The sequence below is a fragment of the Argiope bruennichi genome, chromosome X1 (assembly GCF_947563725.1).
Source record: "Argiope bruennichi chromosome X1, qqArgBrue1.1, whole genome shotgun sequence".
NCBI lineage: Eukaryota > Metazoa > Arthropoda > Arachnida > Araneae > Araneidae > Argiope > Argiope bruennichi.
Genome location: NC_079162.1, coordinates 111,214,278 through 111,239,391, shown reverse-complemented (window position 1 = coordinate 111,239,391; position 25,114 = coordinate 111,214,278). Strand labels below are relative to the sequence as shown.

At 29.1% G+C, this 25,114-nt stretch overlaps 1 protein-coding gene across 2 annotated transcripts in view; it reads right to left on the bottom strand.

The window, feature by feature from the left end:
- Window positions 1–25,114, bottom strand: part of LOC129958294 (uncharacterized) — a 165,108-nt gene that overhangs the window by 126,028 nt on the left and 13,966 nt on the right. Inside the window, exon 1 of one of the 2 annotated variants that reach the window (XM_056070673.1) lies at window positions 24,932–25,058. The exons of the other annotated variant lie outside the window; for it this stretch is intronic. The gene's annotated coding sequence lies outside the window, so the exon portion shown is untranslated. Of the gene's footprint in view, window positions 1–24,931; window positions 25,059–25,114 lie in introns of those variants that run through there. 2 annotated transcript variants of the gene reach the window in all.

The following is a 25,114-nucleotide window of genomic DNA, read 5'->3' as shown; positions in this document are numbered from 1 at the left end:
GGGATAAATTCTTAACACCTGCGCACCTTTTTCAAAAGATACTTAAAATTCCTTTGCCTACATTGACACGTGGCAAAGAAATCCCTATCAGAATCTCATAGTAAAATCACTGAAGGGAAAAATTTCAGTCACTTTGCGTTTATTTCGAGATGCAGACTGACGCATCTCTTATCGCTGATTCTCTGTACAAATTACAAGCCCCGTAGTGAAATAAACGAAATTAGAATTTCAAAAGTTTCTTCATTTTGGCCACGCATCTACAAAATTTTGTTCACGTATATAAACGAAGTATTCATGTATTTATGGAATTGAAAATTATAATTATTTTAAAAGTAAGAAATAAACGAAAAGTAAAGAATTTAAATGCCTTAAAACCTTTAAATATCTTTAAAAATCTGATTTAAGTGCAAACAATAATTGCAGATTAATCATTCACCAGTTGGAGATTAATATAAAACTAAACGAACTTTTAGATAATATACTAAATTAGCTTATTTGTTAATTTTAAAGATGTGACTGTTTCACTTTTCTGTGCCATTATTAATTTGTATTTCAGTATCTTGGCCATTAAATATGGAAATGAATAAGCATTGTTTTAGAGCAGATAAACAAATAATAAAACTGTAAACTTTACTATCGATGCTTGTTTTATTTTTATATGAATAAGTTTTTGTTAGTTTCATTTGAAATTTTGTTAGTTTCATTTGAAATTTCCTTCTTCCTTTTACTCGGCATGTGGTAAAAGAAAAACTCAACAAAAAATTTTACGAGAAGAAATTCTACAAAGAAAAAACAATTGTAATGTACTTCCCTATATAAACTGTAAAAATCATGGTACAAAATTTGAAGGCTGCTTTAACAAAAACTTTCCAGTTTTCCTGTTTAAAGAACAAAAGAAAACAGAGCTATCAACCATTGAATTCTCATTTTTGTTACATTTTTCAAAGCTTTTTCATCGCAAAGCACTCCTTATCCCATCACATTTAATAGCATTTCAACACTAAGCTTTATTACGTTTTATTTTCGTCCCATTAGTTTCATTAATTTAGGCATTTATTTTCTGCGCATATTTCCAAGAACGATGATTCGTATTTCTGGTAAATGTCTTAGTTTTCATTGAGACTGACAGCAACCATTTGTTTTCCGATAACAACCGATAGCGCTGGCATGCTCTTCCAAGAAGAAAAATGGTGCTGTAAGCGAGGGAAGACCGTTTCATGGCATTTATTAGTCATAGCAATGCTTCGTTTGTGATTGTAAAATCGCTGAGTGCCTACTCAGACACTCCATAACAGCTTCTTTAGCTTGACAAGTATAGTGTTCATCTTAATGACAATAAATTTGAACGAGGGTAATAACTTTCATCAACTTCCACTTCCAGGAATTATATCTTGAGACAACAAGACATCGTATTCCATCCCACAAATCTAATATGGATGACAGATCATTTGTAGAGTTGATCGTCGAGAGTCAACAAAGATATCTATGTCTTGAAGCATTAACGAATTATTTCAACTCCGAAAATAAACGCTCGTTGAGCGAGATTGGACTGGCATGGCATCATCCTTTGTAAGAAATGTTGTGTGTGTAGAAGTTCCAGCTTTCCACTAATCTGTGCCAAAATACTTTAACTATGACTCTTCCTATCTGTTGGCATGATGACGATGACGCAAAAACGAACAGCAGAGTTTGACGTCACACCGACAGAAAATGCATGACAGAATCATGATTTAATGAATGAGAGGAACACTGCAAAATTAAGATTTACTAGAATATATTCTGATTTTCTTGGGCAAAAGCAGCTATTTTGCATTTAAATTGCATTAGAATCCTTCTTCTCATTTATTTTCATTCTTAAGAAATTAACCAGATGCAATTACAGCAAACCTTGCTGATTCAAGTATCTTGTTTTCTTTTTAGACATACCGCGAACTTACCTTGGCGTATATATTTGTTTCTGCTTTAGCTTCCTCCATGGAAAGTACTTGTAATTGTTTTCTGCTGCTGGAATAGCATGATTTCTTTTAGCATGATGGAATAGCATAGATTATTTCTTTTGGAAAGATAAAACTGTTGGAAGGCTTACAATTCGTTTATACTAATACAAGATGAAACTATGAGGAAAAATTAGATTTAGAGAGAAAAGCAACGCTATTTTGCAACGCATTTAGGAAGTTAGGTTATGGCAAAATTAGTCATTACGGCAAAAGGCTTAATTTTTAAATTATCCATTTGTAATTTGTAATTTTAGCATTCATAAATCAGCCTGAATGCTACAATATGCATCCAGTTTGTTTCCTCCCTTTATAAATTCGTTCATATTTGTGTTTCTGAATTTTTTGTTGAATGAAACGAATATTATGCATATTCCTTTACCTTATAAATAAAATAAAAAATGACGCTTTGCGTAAGGCACCTTAGAAAAAAAATCGGATTCGCCAAGAGTACCAAAATTCCAAAAAGTTTGAAAATCACTGGCTAGATTTTCGTAGAATGTTTTACCAACAGTGCGGGTATAATTTTCTATAAAATTGAAGGTATGCATTTTGAACAAATAAAATTGGGATTTATGGTCACAGTCATATAAAAATAACTTAAGGAAGTTTAAAAATAGGAAGGTCATCCATTTATTCTATACACCTTAGTTCTAAATTCATTCTTTTAAATCATTTTTCATTTCAAATGCATGGAATATGAACTATTCTATTTTACTCTATTGCATTCGAAGCTCTTCAAAGAGAAAGTATTGTAATCGACTAAACATTCGATCTAGAGATTTTACTGGATCTCCATTCTCTAGACGCTCCAGAATAAGAAAAATAAAACATTTTTGGAATTATATCTCAGAATGCTATAACTCGAAAACGCAAATAATAAGATGGTTTCAATTTGAAATACTATCTTTACATTAAAGTTGTAGATTTTTTTTATCACATTTTGGCGTCTAACGGTAATCTGTCTACCGGTCTACATGTGAACCAATAATCTGGATAATGCAAAGAGATAGACATATAGAAATTAGTTTGATTTTATCGAAATTAGCTCGACTCATAGAAATTAGATCGACTTTTGGACCAGAATCATCAAACGGTTGTCTGCCGTTCTATTCATTCGTGAGTTTACAAGCTAAGCAACTCGAAAGCACAAGAAGCTAGATAAATGAAACTTGGTATGTGATCTTGACTGATATAAATATAAAATTTTAGATCCATCGATTGAAGGAAGGAGATTCTATTGTATAATCGATTTTTTCCTCTTTGTTACAAAGCAAAATATACGAAATTACAAGAAAGAAATATACGAAAGACAGTATAAGAAGTATATGAAAGAAATATACGAAAACGTTAAAGGGGGGAAAAAGCTTTCGCTGAATCTTATTTTGAACCTAAATGAAGATGTATTGTATCTACAATGAGTTATCAAGACAAATTTTATATAAAAAAATTCAATTAATAAAGAAACTCAAAGATCATAATAAATATATAAAATATTAAGATATATATAATATGGTAACACGAACCACCAATATAAAACTATTTCAGACATAGATTTCAAAACATATGTGTGTACATTACTAGTTGAATATATTTTTTTATTAAGAAAAATAAATCGGTTTAAGTTCACGTAATTATTTATCATAATATCTTCATTTATCAGCCAATTCCTGTTTATATTCAACAAATTTGCAGTGGTTTACTGTTAGGTTCCTTATCCTTATAAAACCTGTTTTGAAAATGAATTATAAATTCCCACAAACCAACAAGGGCCCCTTTTAACAAAAGACGGAAGCGCAATGCATATTTTGAAATATTGAATTTGGAAAAATAAATATATTTTTTTGTCATTACTGCATTGTGGTCCTCAACTATGTCTATTTCAACAATGATGCCTAGCACCTACTAAACGAAATTCACTGCATTACGTCATCTATCTAGATTCACAGCGAAATTCAATGCCTCGTCAGTTTTGATTGTTCCATATGAGATTTTAATCGAACATTATTCTGAGAGCTTAAAATTTAATTATGCTAAACAAACTTTGAAAAAGGCGTTATTATCTTTTAAGAATTTTATTATTTACAGTTCATACAAATAAAAGTAGAAATTCATTAATACTTTGTTCGCTACAGAAATCTAACCAACAAAAAACATTCAATTAAAATTTTGTTGACTAATATTATGAAACATAATTACGATTTTAGTGAATGTTTTATGCAATTAATTAAAAAACTAATTTTTTTATTAATTAGAAAATATATTTCCATGAGTAGATGTTTATTTTAACTATAATGTTGCTATTCATATTGAATGAAATTATTATAGATATTTTATAAAATTTTATTTATTTGTCTCTGAACCATTACCTTCAAAACCGAATTAAATACCGCATCATTTTCAGAAACATTATTACTAATTTATGTAAAAAAAAAATTTCTAGTGGCTTTAAAAATCGTTTGGTATAATGTAATTTTTCAGGAGACTACTGGATTCAGACATAAGTATAAATAAATATATAAAGGATGTCCACTCTAATCGAGATCCAGTTTCTAATTTAAAAATCGTACGAGATTGGCAAGTACTTCATATTGAAAAATTCTTTAAACGACAAAAAGAATATTATTTTACGTTTTCTGAGTCAAATGAAGACACATTTTTAAAAATATGATATCTAAATTTTTATACATTTCGACGACCCTAAAGTAATAGTAAAATATTCTTATTACATTTAAGTTTTAAATTGAAATCGTTCCAGTTATCCACGACTAAGACTAACCAAGTTATGAAGCTTTGAATATCCCTATTTTAAGTACTTTCAGACCTTACCTGGAGAAAAATCTCCAATCAACCAGCTGTTCTTGCTCTAGGCAGCTATTGATTCGCTAAAGATAGTGAAATTTAAAACTTCATAATTCAGTCATTTTTAATCGTAGAATTTAATTCTTTCAATTTAAAATTTTAATGTAGTAAAAATATTTTACTAAACATGATTCACAGGATCGGGGAAAGTATAAAAGCTTAACTTTATATTTACAAGATTAGGTAATATACATTTATATGCATTTATTGATTCACAAAACATTAAAAACTATTTCTTTTTGTCATATAAAGCATATTTTAATTAAAATGTAAGAGTACCTCTACTGATGTAGAAATAAAATTAGTAATTTAGCCGTGATTAAAGTGGACAGTTTAGATATTTTGTACCAGAGGAGGGTATTAAGTCGATCGCGATCGACCAGTGGACCACTAAGACATTTTGGGGTGACCTTTTTTACTAAGACTAAAAGAAAAGATATTATCTTCTCTTTATCACGTGAGGAAAACGAAGTTTTTCTCCTTCAAAATGAAATAATTTTAAAAGCACGTAATTCAGAACCTAAGAATAACTTTTGGAATCGAATGGACAAAATAAAGTACCCTAATTTTAAAAAAGTTGCAAATCATTATCAACGTTCTTTGGCTGTATCTACCTGTGTGAATCTGCATTTTCAACGATGAATATAATTAAGGTGTACGTACATACTAGAAGATTTTTTTTAAATTTTAACTTTAAAAATCCAGTTTTTTCACAGTAAGTCATTAATATATGTTTAAACTCATTTCAGTGTGAAAAAACCCTATTACACTAATTATTAATTAATTAAATAAGATTTAATGAGCTAATTAGCCTATTTTTTGAAACATGATATCTTAAATTCTAATTTGTACGGACACACAATTCTAGTTAGAAATGATGCTTAATATTAGTCTTCATGTTGTCTGCCTCAAAAATGTTATAAAAATGTATAGCTTTTTTTAAACAATTTTTTCATCAACGATGAATAGAAAAAGCGAGATTTTTTCTGTCATTTTAACTTTTAAACAGCTATTAAAAATTTATTTGTATAAATATAACTTTGTTTGAAGCACAAAACATCCTCTATTTCATACAGATTATTTTGATATAAAAATAACTGTATTTGGTAAATTTCTTGTTGAGTTATGATTGTTTGAATGAAGCAACATAGTGGAAAAATATCATTCTTCATAAAATGAGTTTTAAAAACACCGTAACTAGAGTTTTTAATGAAAGCACCTCAAGAAAAATAATTATACCTCGAGAAATATTTCGAATATCGACAACATCTTGGTATCGTTTGAAAGCTAAAGGATCAGAGAACATTATTAAGCAATAAAAAAAATATTCGTTAATTTGAACGATTTTTGGAGTTTTAAGTGTGTACATACACCTTAAGACAACATATCGTTCCTGTCTCACAGATGACCATTTAGAATCCAGGGTAAGATTAGCAGTTAATAATTATATACAGAGATATTCAAGATTGACGGACTATATATAGCTTAAGTCTTCTACTTACAATAACTATAAAAGCTAATTTTAGATGAAAATTATTTATTTTTTAATGTATTTTGAAGTGTTTGATGTTAAATGCTTCATTTGATATTATTATATTTGTCGCTATTTTATTATATTTGCATCTTGCAATTATTAAGTACATATTCCATATTTATTATTAAGTTATAATAAATATTGTAGTCCTACGCCACTGAGTGGACCGCAACACCTTGAAAAAATTAGAAGTAACCCGTACCCAGGAAAAATCTGCCCACCCCTGTTTTATACTGTATTACCAAGTTAAAATTCAACATGAAAATATATCTATCCCACGCAGCGCCGGGTATATCACCTAAATATAACTAGCTAAACCCGAGACAAGCATTATAGCAAAACATGTTTATGAGAAAGAAAAATCACCTGTTATTCAAAATCACCCGTTATTCAAAATCACCCACTCAGTATCTTCTTTCCCAATTAATGGCTCTTTCGTACTGAGTAGTGTAATATAGCGTGTATCACGGATATTGCCGCCGTTAGAAATCGTTTTCGGCAGAAGTATCGTTTTCAGCTCAATTATAATATTTCATGAAACTTTGCTTACGATTTTCTAGAAAATGTATCAATTTTGCGCGATATAATGTATCATTTGAGAAAAGTTTGTTTTCGCCGTACTCACCTAAAATTACTATTTTCGAAGGTTTCGTGGAAAAAAAGACAAGATATTGATTCATTTCAAAGAAAAACATTGGTTCATTTTTCATAGTCTGAAGTCTCTTATGTCGTTGAAAAGTGTTTTCATTTTCTGAAAGGGCTTTACTTTTATTGACAGCATTTTAACTACTGATAGGGTTTGACGGTTTTTCAAACCCGGTTTTAAAAAACCGTTTTTTTAAAGCAAATTTGTCACATTCGGAAACCGGTTTTCCGGAACTCCTAGATATTCCAATTCTTCAAATAAATAAATAAATAAAATATATCAGTTGGGACCGATTTGTCTAGCAGCTGGGGCCTTAAGGCGAAGAGATGGAAATTTATTAACAAGTGTAGGTGTATTTGAATTTCTGTTAAATGAGCTAAAAAAATTTGAACACTGAAATAAGTTAGAAATTATTATATGCTTTAGAAGAACGAATTCAAGAAAATAGAATTAGCGACTCTTTTGCTGTATTCGCACACTTCTAGTTCAGCGAAGACATCTAGTGTACTTTCTTCAGTTTCAAAAACCGAAATTATTAAGTTATCTGGAAACGTATTGTCTAGAATATTTCCAAATTCTTATGTAGAAACCAATTCTGATGAAGAGCAAATCGAAGAAACTACTCGTCAAAGTAATGCTTTTTTAAAAGAAGCCATGGAAAAATCAATTCATAAATTTCTTGAAGACCCTGAAGAAAAACTTGCAAATCCAAAGACACTGAAAGCTGAATTTTCATTATTTGAGGCAACGAATAAAAGAACAAAAATCTTAGATTTGTTATTTGATGCCATGAAAATTATAAAACCAAGCTCAGTAGTTAGTGAACGAGTATTTTCAATTTCAGGCAATATTGTGTCCAAAATTACACTTAGCTTTAAAACTTAGCCACCGTTCAGTCGATATTTTATGTTTTTTTAAATCCTATTTTCTAGGAGAAATTAAAATTAGTGAAAACAATATAAATATTAATCAAAATTTTTGTTTAAGTTTTTGTTATTTTGTGTAAATAATATGTATATGTAATATTTAATTTTATTAAATTTGATATTGATTTCGGTTTTTGTTATTTTATATAACTTAGAGAAAATATTTTTCCCTATTCTATTTTTTTTTTTGACAAAAATTCGAAAACCGGCTAAAACCGGTTTTTTAGGAAATATGGAATTCGAAAACCGGTTTTTCAAAAAGTCGGTTTTTGTATAAACTCTAACTACTGACTTATGCCAACCTTTAAGCATTGTTAAATCCCTATGTTGAAAGAAACGAAAACTTGATATATATATATATATATATTAAAATAAAACAGAAAATTAAACAATAGATGTAAAGTAATTCAAAACATTAATTTTAATATTTAAACTTAAAACTTAATTTTTTTAAAGCTGATAACAATTTAAAGAAATAATGTGCAGATATGAAATTAATATTATTGAAATGGCAAAATTGAATAATGATTTAAAAATATATATTCTGGAATAATTTCACTTGAATTGAATGTTGAAAAAAGGCGGAATTTTGGTTCATTTCCAGTGAATTGAATATTTGATTACTTTTTGAACTCTGAAAAGTAGATGCCTTCTATCGCTTGTCTGAAATAATAAATGTTCAAAATAAGATCGAATTCGACCTAGTTGTTTAGAAGGAAAGATAAAACATATATAGATACATACATAATTAAAATAACTATTATTTATATTAAAATATATTGTAATAAAACACCACTGCTTAAACCTTCTTTGCATTATTTCTTCTTTTTTTGTGTGGAATAAATTTGGGTGATATAATTTATGCTCTAGATTAAAGGAAAATGTTTTAAAAATCCTAGTGGAATTTTATTTATTAAAATAATTAAAAAACAATATGATGGAAATATCCATCATCATGTAAATTTACATGTTAAGCTCAGTACAAAATCTTCAATATCCTTCTCTTCTTTCTCAACTCATTATCGCTTTTATTAGCAAAAAAAAAAAAAATCTGAGATTAGTTATAAAAAAATATTCAAGAAATCGCACGCTTCTTCCAACCACAACAAACAGTGGAATGACAAGTTCAAACCCGCTATAATGATTGTGACATTTGAATTTTTTTTTAAAGCTACGTTCCTTATACGTTTTCATCAACAATTAATTTACGTACTTTGCCAGCAACAATTAATTTACAGTACACCTGTTTTGAGTACAATTTTTTGTGCACTAAATGTTATGATGGAAATTTCCATCGTCATACAAAGAAGGGTTACGCATATCAGTCAGTAGAGCAAGTCAGCTGTTTGGATGACTTTACTCGTTTTTAATCAAAACCTTGTTTACGTATTTCTTCGTTTTCTATCTTCTTTTTTTCACCCTTTCAAAGTGATTTAGATAACCATATTTCTGATAACTGGAGTTTTAATATTATATAAAAGGGCAGACGATATAAATGTATATAATTTTTAACATGATAATATTATCATCAAAATATTTCGGATAAGATGTCCGAATTTCATATGTTTCTTTTAAAGGTACTTGAAGGATAACTGGAGTTTTAATATTATATAAAAGTTGAGACAATGATATAAATAATGTTTTTAACGTGATAATATTATCATCACAATATTTCGGATAAGATGTCCTAATTTCATTTATTTCTTTTTTAAAGTGTTTGAAGAAGCCCACTTAGGGCAAGCATTTAGTGCAAACGGCTTCGTTGAACTTTGACCATCTCAATAAATAGCTGAAATCTGAAAGGGAAAAAAAAAGCAACGCATTTCTTATTCCAAAAGGCTTTAATGGTTGAACAATGTTTAGAAAATCTGCGCTACTCCAGGCAGCTGAAATTTTGGTCCCAATAGTTTTATTTATCAAAACCTTGTTCAAGGCCGCTTTAATCTGTTGCTGTGGTAGAGCGCACTTACCGGTTGTAACACCTCCGTGGAAAAGTGACAAAAATGATGAGTCAGTTTTTATTTCGCCACCATTTGTTTTTGACTTTCTCACTCCGTTGGTTATGTAGCGTTTCGGCTCTCTCAGCTACTAACTTTGCTTCTTTTGCTGGAGATGTTTGTTTCCCTTTCGTTCAAAAACATTGTCATAATTTTATTTAGTAAAGAAAAGGGTTGAAAAACTATGTTTATAGATTGTTGGGTAACAAAAAATTCAAATTCGTTTTTGTTCCTTTGCCAGGTTTTTTCTTTGAATTTAGTAATGCTAGAAACACACCCAAAGTTGAACTTTCTAATGTTTTTTTGCTAAGGCGGATTTGTCAGGATGGCTTTTAATAAATTTTGAATATTCATCTTTTTTAACCATCGGATGTGACTTCCTTTCGATTTTCTGAATATTTACACTGCATAGCACTTTTTGTACTTAACTTTGTAAAATTGTAGAGGAAATTGGGTATAATTTTTTATATCTTCGCGTTGAACTGTTGTGGGAAAAAAATTCAAGTTGATCTACAAATCCAGCGTTGTCTGAGTATGAAACGTTGCTGATTTGAGTAACCAAGCCTAACAAGAATAGAACTTTGTGTTTAGCTTTGAAAAACTGTAAAGGAAATTGGGTATCCGTTTTGGACCTATTCCCTTTGACCAATTGCGGAAAAAATTTCAAGTTGATCCACAAATCCACAAAATGACATAAGGCGCCTATGCAGAAACATTTGCATGTTCGCATTCATAATCGTGGAGACTAAGAGGTTATTAATGTACCAACTTTTCACCTTTAAAATGGTTCTTCTCGTGCTTAATATGACCAAAGACCTTGTCCCACGGGGGAGCGGGGGTTCGTAATTGAGGGTAAGAAGCTTCCAGCATGGTGGTTGATTCTCGCCACCCTTGTGGGTATACGAAAGGTTAAGGGTGGCTACCTCCCATCGATGACGGGACGTACTTCCTTAGGGAAGGGTTGTACCGAGGCTGGTGATGGCCCTTAGGACTCAATCACAGTTCCCTCCAGTGTTGCTGTCACGGCGGTCCGGTCATTCAAACTTTTCCGGGTGCCTTCGAGCGGGTCTGAGTAGTCAATCTATAATAACCAGTGATCTTAAAATTTTAATAAACTAATATATTACATAGATAGACACTTTGATTAAATTTCTTTTCCCAAATTAATATCTTTCTGGTGTTCCATTCATGGATTTCATTTTCTATCAGGGTACAATTTTGAACTTAAAGATCATATACTAAAATTCATCAATCTAGTTTGCTTCATTTCTGAATAATGGCATTTATATACGGGCGAATGCATAGACCAACAGTTAGTGAGTCGCGGCAAATTTGTTCCAGAATTTGATACAAATCTGTGATAAGACCATATGCTCTCATCTTACAAATTCGTTGTGTTTTCCAGATATTGATCTCATTTGCAAACAGACAGACAGAATTCTCTTCGACGGATTTGTCTAAAATTTTATTTATAAGATGCTAGACTTTAATATATAGGCCATATTCAAAATTTTATTCGTCTGTCGTGTACCATTTTTTATTTGTCCTGTAATTTCAAAAATGATGTTTTCATACTCAAAGAATGAGGACATTCATTAAAATCTCGAGATAGAATCTTTTTGGCGACGACACTAATTTTTTTGGCATACGAGAAAATAAAAATTCATTCGTTGAATGTTGGAAAAATTTAGAAAACCTGTATCTCAGCCATTTTTAAAGGATGTCAACAATTTTTTATGATTCTCTTTTATTTGCTTTTATATTTTATATAAATATAATATACCTCCTTTTGACAATCAAAGAATGCAAAGCTATACATACACAAACTTTCAGAAGTTAACTTTCGTTCTTAAAAGAATTCAGAAAGTTTTAGTTTCAAAAAATTCCAGTAAGTATGACGAGAAAGGAGACTTTGACTTGCAAAGAATCGTCTTCGGATTTTAATATTGCTGTAATAGATTAGTTTTCCGCCGGTAGGAAGTCAAATACATCTTATACTTTTCCATGAATCAATTCCGCTTTTAAGCTGGCATGTTGGTTCGAATTCCACTCGAGACGAGAAACGGCTTCGGCTGTCAGTTTTTTGAACAGAAATACTTCTAAACAAAATTAATGCAATGTTTAAAGAAAGGGAATAATTTCAACAGAGAGCAATGAAATAATTCAAATTCCTTTTTGTAGGTAATTAAATAAATATTACAATCACAGAATTGATACTGAATGGAAAAATTTCTGCTTGGAATTTTTACCTCTAAACCCCTTTTTTATAAGGCTCACGTTGATTGTTTTAATATTTTGTAAAACCTACGGAAACTACGGAGATACAGCATGTTCCATTATAAAAAAAAATCTGCAAAAGCGTATAACATTTTTACCAAGAGGTACTGTTCAAAGTAATATGTGAAGCATTAACAAATTTCAAAATAATCAGAAATGTTATTTGATTTTAAACCTTTCAAACCTGACTAAACTTCTAAATCAATAATTTTTAAACCAATCTTGAAAGGGTTAAACATGTTAACTTTTTAGAAATATTTTGAAGAACAATAGGATAAAAGCCAAAATAAAAAAAAAAGGTATAAAGATCCATTCTTTGAAGAAAGGAAATTTCTCAAAGTGTTCTTCATTTAGTTTTCATTTATTTTAAATTCAAGAAGAACAATTTTTAAAAACTTATTTTCATTAAAATGTTGAAAAGTAGATTTTTTTGTCTTCATTATTGCCTAAGTTTAAGTTTTTAATCCATTATTATAAATATTTTGGAATTTTGAGATAATTTTTTCTCCAATTCTTTTCCAGGTGGCGCCATCTGTATAGAAACAAAATTTAAATAATGTGAGATAATAATGATAAAAAAATTCTGAAAATATTAAAATAGTGCTCTGTCAACAAAAATACACATGCGTGTAAAGTTTCCATCCTCCAATACATAAAGAAGTAACTAAAAAATCGATCACAAAGTTCCATCTTTACAAATATGAGGTAAATTATGGTAAATAAAAAGCGTTTATAAACTAAACTCAAAGCTCTATTTTGTCAGTGAATTCCTCCAATCTAAATTCAATGACCAGCAGCAAAGGCTTTAGAGAGGTGACAATTTTATTTATAAATTTCCATTAATGATAGTTTAAAAAATGAAATCCATGTTTTGTGCACAATCAGTATTTTGTAATTGAGTTTTCTCTCTCTATTAATATACATCCATAGAAAAGTATGTTGTTGTTTTTTTTGAGCTTGTGTGTTTTCGATCACAAAAGCTGAAAATTCGAAACTGAATTATCAGTTAATCGAGATTCGAAAAACGAGTACAGAATCGAAGCTAAGTTCAATTTTCATTCCATGCCTGTTCAGCCATCTGGTAACGAATTTGAAAAATTATCGGTCTCAAATTTAAAAAGTAGAAAATAATTTTAAAAAAATCTGCCGTATAATACGTGGATAAAAATGTGTTTTTAACAATTTTTTATCATATATATTTACATTGCGAATCGGATATACTCTTCCTCTTAAAATCAAAACAAAAAAACCGCATATATTTAGGGCCAAACGATTGCTTTCACTAGTGTTCTTTCCTAACGATTCTTCATTCACAGAATAAAATGAAACAGCGGGCTAAAAAAAGAAAGATTACGCAGTTCAAAGCATAAAACGAAACAGGATGCTAAAAAAAGAAAGGACGACACTATTCACCAACACGCAGTTTTGAATAAATCTACAACGATGCTTGCATCCATCTGACACAGAAAGAGTCTTTTTATCTAGTGAAGAAAATGACGAGGAAAAATCGTTAGTAGCGCGTCTCTAACAGCTCTTTCTGATCCCCATTCAACCAAGTCGATGGATGCCATCTGTCTTCTTAGGGACGAAACATGGCACAATTTATTTCGCATTACAGAGCGGAAAACCTATAACAAAATCCGCTTTTTCCGGAAATGGTCAAAGGAATTTTGCCAATTGGGTCCCCCTTTCAGTTCCCTGAAGCATTACCATTTTTTTCGGAGCCACAATCAGAGTCATTTGGACGTTTTTCCCCGAAACTTTATTAGAGAATCTGTCAAAGCAAATGCTGATAAACAATCTCTGCTTTATATGAAGGAAAGACGAGATTCGTTCGCCTTTGTCGAAGATGAATCGATAGGCTTCACTTTCTTTCGCAGGAAATACTTTTTTGCTGTGCGATTGTATTCTAGAATAAAGTAGCAAATAATATAGCAGAAAAGGTAGAAGAAGTAATTTATATAATATTACAATGATATGAAACAAATACTGAGTAAAAATAATAAATAAAAACACATTTTTATTAATATACCAAAAAACAGAATTTTTTGCTTAAATTACTATCTGCTTTATAGTCTTTAATATATAATTCATTACTATAAGTATTATAGAATAGTAAAATTGATTTTTTCAAATTAATTATCAGGTGGCGCCACGTGTATAGAACCGAAATTAAACTAAATCAATCGATTTGCTAATAATTAAGTTCAGAGAATGTAAAAATAATGTTTTGCCATCGATAATATACACGTGTAGAAAATTTCATAACTTTCGCATATAAAAAGTGAGTAAAGAATCGATTTCAAAATTCTCCCTTTACAAACATGAAACCAGCCAAATTAAATAAAAGTGTGTACAAATTTTTATAATTTTTTGGTTTAACATAATAAAATCTGGGTTATGCCCCATAAAGCCCAATCAATCAAACTTCGTAAAAAGAAAATAAATACATATATATTAGATGATTGCTTATTTTAAAGAAATAATATTTTCCTGTAAAGTCTGTTTACCCTCAGAGTCATTAAGTCCTTTTCTTTCCAAAATTTTATTAGATAATTTATCAAAGTAAATACTAATAAATAATTCCTGCTTTATAAGAAGGAAATATAAGATCGTAAGAGGGGTAAATATCGATCATAAACATAATGCTTTTTTTTTATCTGTCTTGTTATATTTTAAAACAATAATAATATATAAATAAAATTATCTGAAGAAATAAAAGTAATTTACGCAATGATGCAATAATATGAAATAAATATAGAAATTATAATAAAAAAATTTAAAGAATACGTTTGGTAGATGAATCAATAGACTCAAAACAATAATGTTCTATTAATTCAGAACCAATTTGTTTATCGTCAATTAATTAAATTTATCTCTCACATGAAAACCACCACCCAGATTGGCAAAAAAGTATTTTCTTAGACGAATCGACGCATTTCTGTTTATTTTTAGGAAATATACTTTTATTATAAAGTTGCATTTTGAAACAATACTCAATTGAACGTATGTTGGTGAAAGAAATATAAATAATATTAGAATCCAAAAATAAAATAATATCATAAGAAGAATCGTATTTAAAAATGATTCTCAGATGAAACATCAAATTCCCGCCCTCCCCCCCCCAAAAAAAATGCTAAACTTCAGCATTTTTTAAAGAAAATACATTTTGTTTGTATAAGGTTAAACAACGTTGCGGTACTACTATGAAGAATAATTTAATAATTAATTAGCACCAAATGAAAATGTAAAATTAGTAAAAAATATAAATAACACACATATAATGGGAAATAAACAAAGAAAGATAAATGAGTAAATTTATAAACAAAACAAGACTGAAATTCGTACATAAAAATAACATCTTAGCGTTAAAAGAGTGATTTTATCTTTATTTTATCCCACAAAACATGAAGTAGTATCAAATACAATAAAAATGTCCTGAGCAGGGTTTTCAGAAACCTATTTTACACAAGCGTTATCTTAATTTTTTTATTTAATTTAAGCACAATTAAAAATCATTCGCACCATATACATACGAAGAAAAAATCGACCGAATTTCATTGCATTTAAAAGATTTCCTTCGATTGAAAATGACGCTATAGAAACCGTACAAACTGCAAAAGCAACTGGGGGTAAAGGATTTTCAGATGTGGAAGAAGATAAGTCAACGGATTTTCAGATGTGGAAGGAGATAAGTCAAAGGATTTTCAGATGTGGAAGGAGATAAGTCATAGGATTATGGAGAAAAGAGGAAAGAAGAATTGGAATATCTTACAACAGCAACATCGAAAGTAGCGACTGTGGGGAGAAAAATAAAGTACCTTTAACTTACACTAATTTAAACGAATTAATAAAAAGGACACTTAAGATGCTTAAGTTTGCAATGGAGAAATACCCAAATGAAGAAAGAAGTGAATAATTTTTGAAAGGCATTTAAAAGCACTGCGCTCCTTTTTGCGAAATTGTTAAAGAGTTGTTTCAATTTAACTATTAAGGGGTTGGTTGACCTTGGTAAAGGTCACCACTAAAAATAATTGCATCATGCACCTACTTATTAAGCACTGATAAAACTCCTTTCAATCAACATACATTTTTGAATTTTAATTAACAAAATATTTAGGTTTGTTTAAATTATACATACTTTTTCAAACTAATGCAATTATTTCTATTGAAAAATAATTTAACAGAACGCGATTTTAATTATTAATAGCGTAACAGTCCATCAGACAATGAAGATAATATATGAGCTTAACCAGAATCTCCAAACTTCTCTTGTGTGCTATTCTGAGTACAGCTGAACTACAGTTAGAATTTCAAAAAAAAAGGGGGGGGGGATTCGTGAGACGTATCCCCTTTGAGAGTAACCATTATATCATACTATGTGAATCCTACATATCTTATATATTCATAAAGAGAATGGGTATCATCATAATATTACCCACCAACCCAGCTACAGTACAAAGAACAATACAAAAGGGTACATCTTTTTCCATTAATTGCGATTAATCGCCATTTTTCCCCAAGCATTCTTACAGAGACTGTGCTGCTATTTTTCAAACGATACCCGCGTGCAGTCAAAAGATTTAACAGTCTCACTACCGCTTTCATTAAAAATATATCAGTCTTTGTTTAATGAAAGATAAAATTCATTTAAGTAAGCATACCTTTAGCACCTTTTAACCTAAATGGAAACCGTATGATTGATGCAGTGTAACCAAATCAGGATGTTATGCCCCTAAACTACATATATCTAATGGTCAACGTTACATATCGAAAACGAAGTAATGTATTTCTTTCCAACACACACAAAAAAAAATGAGTAACACTTAATAAAAAAAATAAAAAGATATTTCCTTTTTGAAAAAAATTATCTTTCACTTTTGCTGTCTTGCATTTATCTTTTTTTCTGTGCATTTATCTTTCAAATTTATTTTATATCTCATCTGGAAAAAAAATCGATTTGTTCATCAGGACAATCTACTTTATATTTACATTTTTTTTTCATTATCCGTTGTACCCGTGGCGTCAGACGATTATTACTTTTACATCTAAATGTCAATGAAATGTCATTTTTTTTAAACTTATTTTTCAAAACATGTTTTTAATTCGCTAACCAATTAATAAAATTCTCATCATATACAGCAAAAACTAAAAAAAGCCAATTTTTCATCTTAAATGGCTTTGAAAGTTTAAACTTTGATCAGTTTATTTAGATATCTTTTTGAGATCTACGTGTTTATAATTGATATCATTTATTGTAGCTTATTCGTATAGAATTTTGCTCTAGTCGCTACAAATAGATGTGTTTATACAGAATTTACTCAAAGTCTCCTTCTTTGAGTAAAAATGTTCTTCTTTCGACTCAAAGACATATCGCCGCTGTTATATCAAAATGCCATAAGTCAAAACGACATTTTTTGTAACAGCTGGAACCACTAGAGACATACACCATTTCGTGACTAAGTCTCATATCACATACAACGATTTGAAAACGATTCTAGCCAACATATATAAATATATTGAATCAATAAAATGCTGTCGCAAATTTGAAAGACGACATTTTGATATAAGAGTGAAGATATTTAGCCTTAAAGATGTGATAATATTATGTCGTCTCGTCATCCCCGAGACCAGGGTTGGGTCGATACCTCCTTCTTCCCTTCGCTACGGCACTGATTCGACTTCAACCGCGCATTTTCATCGACACTCATAATAGAATGAGTCTATTCAAAACGGAGAGTTATTATATTCAGTGGAATTATGTAATTTAATCAATATCATTGATCAAAATAAGGTGATTGATTATATTATCTGGTTAGTGAATAAAAAAATTTTTTTAATTATTTTTCTAAAATTAAAAAAAAAAATAATTTTAAAAATTGCAATTATTTGAATCGATTTTGGGAGAAAAAAAATCAAAAAATGTCAAAATTGGCAAAATGAAATTAAAATCGGATCAATGGCTTTGATGTATTCTCTCCCAACTGAAAAAGGTTAATTTTAGCAAATATATAGCAATTTAGCAAAGAATGCTTATTGTATTTTTCATTTGTAATTTTAATTCATATGTATGTAATGAACCTTCATATACAAGTAATTTCGTTTTTATGTAAATCTTATAGTATATCAGTTTTCTACAACTTATTTTGTTAAATTTAATTTCATGAAGGTGTGGATATTTTTTCTTCGTTTGAACAATTTTTTACTTCATTTCTGTGCTTTATTTAATTATCCGAATTTCTGCCCATCCGAATCGGTCCAATGCCAATTTAATTCAGATAATTCGAGTTCTGCAATTTAAACAATCTAATTACTCGTTAAAAAATTTTGCATGGTAAGCATAAGTAAAAACGAAAGTATCTAGAACATATTTAAACTAGATCTAAGTGTCAAAACCAGGAATTATCTAACCTAATTCGGGATATTTAATCTTAATTAGACTACCTTTCCAGACATTAGACTTCTATCGATAGTGAAATCGTTACTTAAAGTCTATGTTTCATATTTGACAGTTTTTAATTCAATTAAATTTTGTTATCAGTGAAATTTAATTTTTCTTTTAAAAAAAAATTTAATTTGAAGTTAATAACAACAATGAACGTATTCGTAAAATAAAAGCAATCAACAACCAAAAATATTAGGTTAGTTTTGTTCTACCCTTTGAAGAATAATATCGATAAATTAATAAGAATTTACATGATATTCTAATTGTTTAGTCACTAATTGCCCAGCTATGGGATATGAAAAATGACATTTTATAATGTAAAATGACAAATGATTTTGTTTATTTTAAAAAACCACGGTCATATATGACTTAGAGTGTTTGGGGACATAAAACTGCTTTGTTAAACCGACAAATGACACGCAAATATGAAAAAAGAATGCGAGAAATCTGATTATTGAATCCAAAATAAGAAAAGGCACATTCGAAACATTTTTTAAAAAGTCCTTTAAAAGATATAAATACTAATAATAGCTTAAACTTTTTGAAATCTTAATTAGTTTCAAAGCTAGAACTGATAATTTGGATCTCAAATACTAAAAGATTGAGAATATCCGGCTTCAGAATTTATCGGATAAAAAGTTGAAAAGATTAACTTCATTTCAAAAGAGAAAGTTAACGCACATTTTCATATTATTGAATTTTATATACTGTAAAACACGTCAAATTCTTTTCAGAACGTCGGAAAAAAATTTGAACTCTTTGCATGATCTTTAAAATACATAATATTCATTGAAGAACAGTAGGGGAAATAAAAACGTTCTTCGTGGCATCAATGTAATGAAATTTTCTCTCAGACCGAAGAAAATAACAGTTAAATCAGATATTGCAACAATAACTTTATTCTTCTCCCCTTCAAAATTAAATGACGAGTGATAGCAGGGTGTTATACGAAGTCCGTCTATCTTTTCTCTTTCTATAATGGGCGCCTCCTCCATCCCCCTGGGTTGCATCAGTGTTTTCAAACATCCCTTCGAACGCTTTCGAATTGCATCTAAAAAAAGCGTCTTATTCACAAGCGACCTATTTTTCTTCACTTGCATCAACTCTAAGTGAGTGGGACTGCCTCGAGCGCGCGTCCTTCATTACTTTCTCCTCCCCCCCCCCGGGCACAAAAGAATCAGGTAGACACTGCAATGAGTTGTTTTTCCACAGTACATAGATAGAGGGAAGGGGTATCCCTTTTGTTTTAGGGCCGTATAGACTTAGATTAAATTAAAGAATTAAAACAGTCTCAGTCTTTTTTTCCACCCATTTGTGCACATCTTTTTCAACCTGTTTCTATAAATTCCTTCCAATTCTTCAGCTCCTTGTTTGACTTTTCAACGCGATAATTTCTACTTTCAAAAATGTTTTAAAAAGCAATTAGAATAATTTCTTAAATCTTTTATAAGAACTAAAACTGTAATGGCCTAGTTGAAGAGTCTTAATTTTCAGACGAAATGTTTTTTGGTTTGTCACAAAAAGGTTGTTTATTTGTACCGGAGCCTGTAGTGAGCGCCGGCCATGTGGACGTTAAATCCACCAAGGTCAACGGATAGCAAAGCATAGAGATGAGGTATCAGATCAGCTGCCATCTTCTTCATCTGGCCATGTTGAATGATGCAAGGTCTTCCCAAAATAGTCTTCATGTAGCTTCAAAAAAGAGACACTCACCCCTTCAAATTTTATTATAATTTGTTCCTTCAAATTATTTAAATTTAAAGGGGCACTCAAACCCTTCGTCCATGGAATCGCGCTATCTCCACAGAAGTCAAGAACAAAACAACAAACAAAAGGTAAATTTGACGCTCTCTTATTCTCTGTTTCAGTTACTTCAATTCTGTTATCACTTTTAATTCAGAAAAAAAATAAGGCAAATACTATTGTATTAAACGCAAAAAAGAAATTGAATAATGAATTTCAAGTTGCATTGCTTCGCAAAGAATAAAATTATTCAATATATTCATCATGTCTAGAATTTTTTAAAAATATATAGAAAAAATAAAAAAGAAATCTTCAAGTTAAGAATGTATGATTTATGAAATAAAAAGAAATACATTCATTTTGAAAACTAAAAAATCTTACATTAAAAATATTAAGTTTTTATTAATATGAGCTTATAATAATGGACTCAATGGGCTAAAACAAACAAAATATTAAAATTTCATTTACTTTTGATGAATAATCTTAAACTAATTGACGAAGAAATATGTCTGTTAGTAGCCTCAAACCAAACGAACTGATATCAAATTCAGTATATATTCTCATAAAGATAAACATTAATAACACAATATATATGAAGCATCAAAATTATCTTAAGTTGCTTTAATTTTGATTAACACTACAACGGATATATTTATTGCTAATTATTGAAACCTTCAGAAATTAATGAACCACATTTTCCTAAATAGAAAATAAAAAGTATGTGTAGTAGCTTTATGTTAGATATAAAATTTAATAGCTTCGTAATAGCTTTACATTAGAGATAAAACTAAAAATGTTTCACCCCGTAAATAAGTCGGTATTATTTTGAAAACGATCTATGAGTAATTTTATGACACTATAAATTATTTTATTTTTTGAGTAAATATTAAAACAGTTTAGAATATTCATATCTATTCCACTTTGATCGAAAACAGATGCTATTTGCATAGAGATCTATGGCAGGTGCAATTTGCAAAATAAACGTCATCTGCCATCGATTAATAAATAAAAAATGTCTGCCAACTAGGCATCTGTTTTTTAACACTCCAAGTCGAAATTAGAATTGCTAATTAGCAAAAATTCGCTGTAAAAGAGAATTTCTTTTTTACTTTAAGTGAAGATAAATTATCGATTATAAGCATGAAATTAAAAGTATTTCTTTATAATTCACTTAAAAAAAATCTGCATAACACTACTATTTTTAACATGAATGCTACACATTTTCCCCCATTTGTTGAAGAAAGTAAAGTAATCTAGCTAAACAGTGAGGTCGTTCAAAAATGTGTTTATCTCATTTCCTGTTTTCCAAAAAAAAATCAGTTAAACCGTAAATAACACAGCAGAAACTTAACAGTATGTACAAAATGGTAGTTCTAACACTTCTTCCTCCTGATTCACAACTTGTCTAGACATTTTAACTTATCTTCTTATGAGTTAACACTTTTCAAAATAGCACCTTGAATATTTTTAGGGCACGATTACTGAAATTGGATACTTCTGAAATGAATTGCTAATTCGATGTCTCATTCCTTGAAACTCTATTTATTAATTTAAATCAAAACAACATTTTAAAGTAAAAATTACAAGACAAAATATTTTTGATAAAATGCTGCAAGAGATTTCAGTTTTTCCAATTCAGTTAATTTTAAAGATGATAAAGAGTTTGCAATGAAAAAATTTGCTTATTCTATGCGGAAGGAAAATGAAGTTAAAAATTGAATTTTTTCATTTTTAAAATTCAGTTACACTTTTTATTTCAATATCAACTAAATATTTAACTTCCTACTTTATTGCTTTCTGCAAGATACTTAATTAGTTTGAAATTATTTGTCAGAACATTTTTATCACTGAAATACATTTCATGAGAGCTATTTCCGAAAAAAATTTAAAAAATGAAAGTTCGGGAAATTTTAATGTCACCATTTTAAAACAATTCAAAACAAACTTTTTCAATTTCTACAGCAAACATGATATGCAACGTTTTATAGTAAATAACGAGATAAAGTTTAATTTTTTACTTATTCAAAAATTAGTATTATTATAAATTATATTTAATAAACGTTATGAATGTTTTTATTCACTTATTCAAAATTTAAATAATAAATGAAATAAATTTAAATAATATGGTTTTTTATTTACTTATTAGTAAATAAAATTCTAAAATAATAAATCCCATGCAATATTCGTACAAAGTCATATTAAGTAAAACTTGTTTTGGGAAATTTAAAAAAAAATAATTTTACTAGTGTTATTTTTAGCCATTTAAATATTAAATTTAATCGGTTGTTTTTATTAAATTTATCAACTGTTGAGAAAAATCGCATATATTTATTGAATTAAAACTCTTAAGAATAATGAATCAAATTTAAAATAGCACTTTAATAAATATTCGGAGCAATTTGTAAATGATTTCAGACTTCAAAACTGTCTGTTTAGACAAACAGCAGACATAGAAAACGAATTTATTCAATATTTCTCAACCGTCTCGGAAAAAAAAACAAAAGTGTTTCTTTCTCCTCCAAAACACTCGCATAGCCGTGAAGCGACATTTACGCTCAAGATATTTTTTTCCCCATCATGACATGCATTTCAATAAAGCTGGATCACTGCCAAACGGAATCCAAAATAAGAACACTCAATATTTACTAATTCGAGCGCTCTAGACACGAATGAGAATTATTTATTCATTTTAGTTTGGAGGATCTAAAATAGGAATAAAACGCTTAAAAAGTGAACGGTTTTTGTCAAGCTCACTCACTATTTTCGACATTATTTTTCTTATATTCTTTCCACATATATGTTACTTAAAACTATTTTGATTTAGAATATTAACATTTATTAAAATGCGAATTAGATTACAGAGCTTACATGTGAACAGAACACAATGAGATATTGTGATTGACGAACAGAATGAACTGCAAAAGAAAGTTTTTCTGATAGTTTTATTTATTACAATAATTCTTCTCAAATAGAAAAAAAAAATGACAGAAAACGAGAATGACATGTGTAACGATTTAAAACTGCCACCAAGACTAATCGAAATTATTAGGCATTCTTTAAGACTATGTATTTCTAAACGTAACAAATGTATCACAATTACTAAAATAGACGAAATTCAGTTAGAATGTGGACCTATTCCGATGAATTCCAAAAAGAAAGGAGAGGAAATTTATGATAAAGAAAATTCAACTTTTTTTACTCTTTATATTCAACTTTATATACAAAAATCTGAAAATCTTAAATACAAAAATTTGGTTTACGAAAGCATTCAAATGGTTGAACGATTTCAAAATTTAAACCGTTGAAATATAATTTAAAATAACTTTTCTTCATGGATTTCATATCTATCAATATTTAATAATGTATTAATATTTGAGTGCAAGATCTTAATCTTATACATATTGTTTAAGATCTTCTACATTTGCAACAAATATGGAATAAGAACGAAAAACATATCACACAGTATTCTGAAATTAAAATTTTAGCTTAAGATACATAAATTATTCTTTATACAATTAAGTTACAATTTAGAAAACGAAAACATAAAACCCGCATTTAACTACATGCATGGGGAAAAAAATTAAATTACGCAAATTTATCCAATGCACCATCTAAATTTTAGAACATTTTTTTAAATATGCAAATAAACAGTTGTTAAAATAAAATAGTATTTTTGTACTTGGAAAATGAATTTTTACTTAATTTAATTGCATGCTTATTCGCTGCTGTTCTATCACAATACAAAATATTTTTAAAATTTTTATAAAGTTTGAAGTTCAAGTTTTTTAGTTTTTACTTTTATAATTGAAATAAAATTTTCGATTTTTTCTGAAAGCAAAGAAATGCATTATTCTTTTTAGTGAAAAAGAACTTGATTTCACGCTGAATTTAATATTTATTTCTTAGCTGAAATGTTTTAACTGGAAAAATAATAAAGAAATTTATTGCAATAACATTTTTAAAAAATGATTACTGGAAATATTCATATATGAATTTTTTTGGAATTAAGATAAACCAAACAATAATTAAACAGACGAACATTTGTGAATTTTATTCACACAGAGTCATAAGTAAATATAATAGTGAAAAGTAATTAATTTCACTCTCAACTGTATACTCACTATTTAAACAAAAATTCAAAAGAAAAAAAATAACACAGAAATTTATTTTAATTAAATGTTAAAAAAACAGTAATAAATTGGAAAGATTCTTATTTTTTAAACTAAATGATATGAAGATACGGAAAATAGAAATTTAATAGACGAGCATTCGTGCATTTTATTCACGTAATAACATTTAATGAATATATGAATGTCAACAAACCATGCGCTTTAATTTATCGTCAAAATAAACCAATCAAAAAAACGCGCCAAATTTATTTACGGCATTTCCATGCAATTTTTTTTTTCATCCCTGCTTCAGGTAGTGACGGTGTATATCAAGGCTTTCCTAACAAACCGCAAGGAATAGGAAGAAGAAAAAAAGAAAAGAAAAAACTTTCACCCACCGTGCGTCAAAGGAAGAAGAAAACCATCCTTCTTTGCTCCACTATCTAATAATTGCTTGCTCTGCAATGGAGGTCACCGGTTCATCATTCCAACAAATTCTTTCAGTTAATGAAGAAAAGAAATCGGTGCTCATACCCAAATCGCAAGGTCAAGCTTCGGTCGTTCCCCTCCTCTCACTCGCA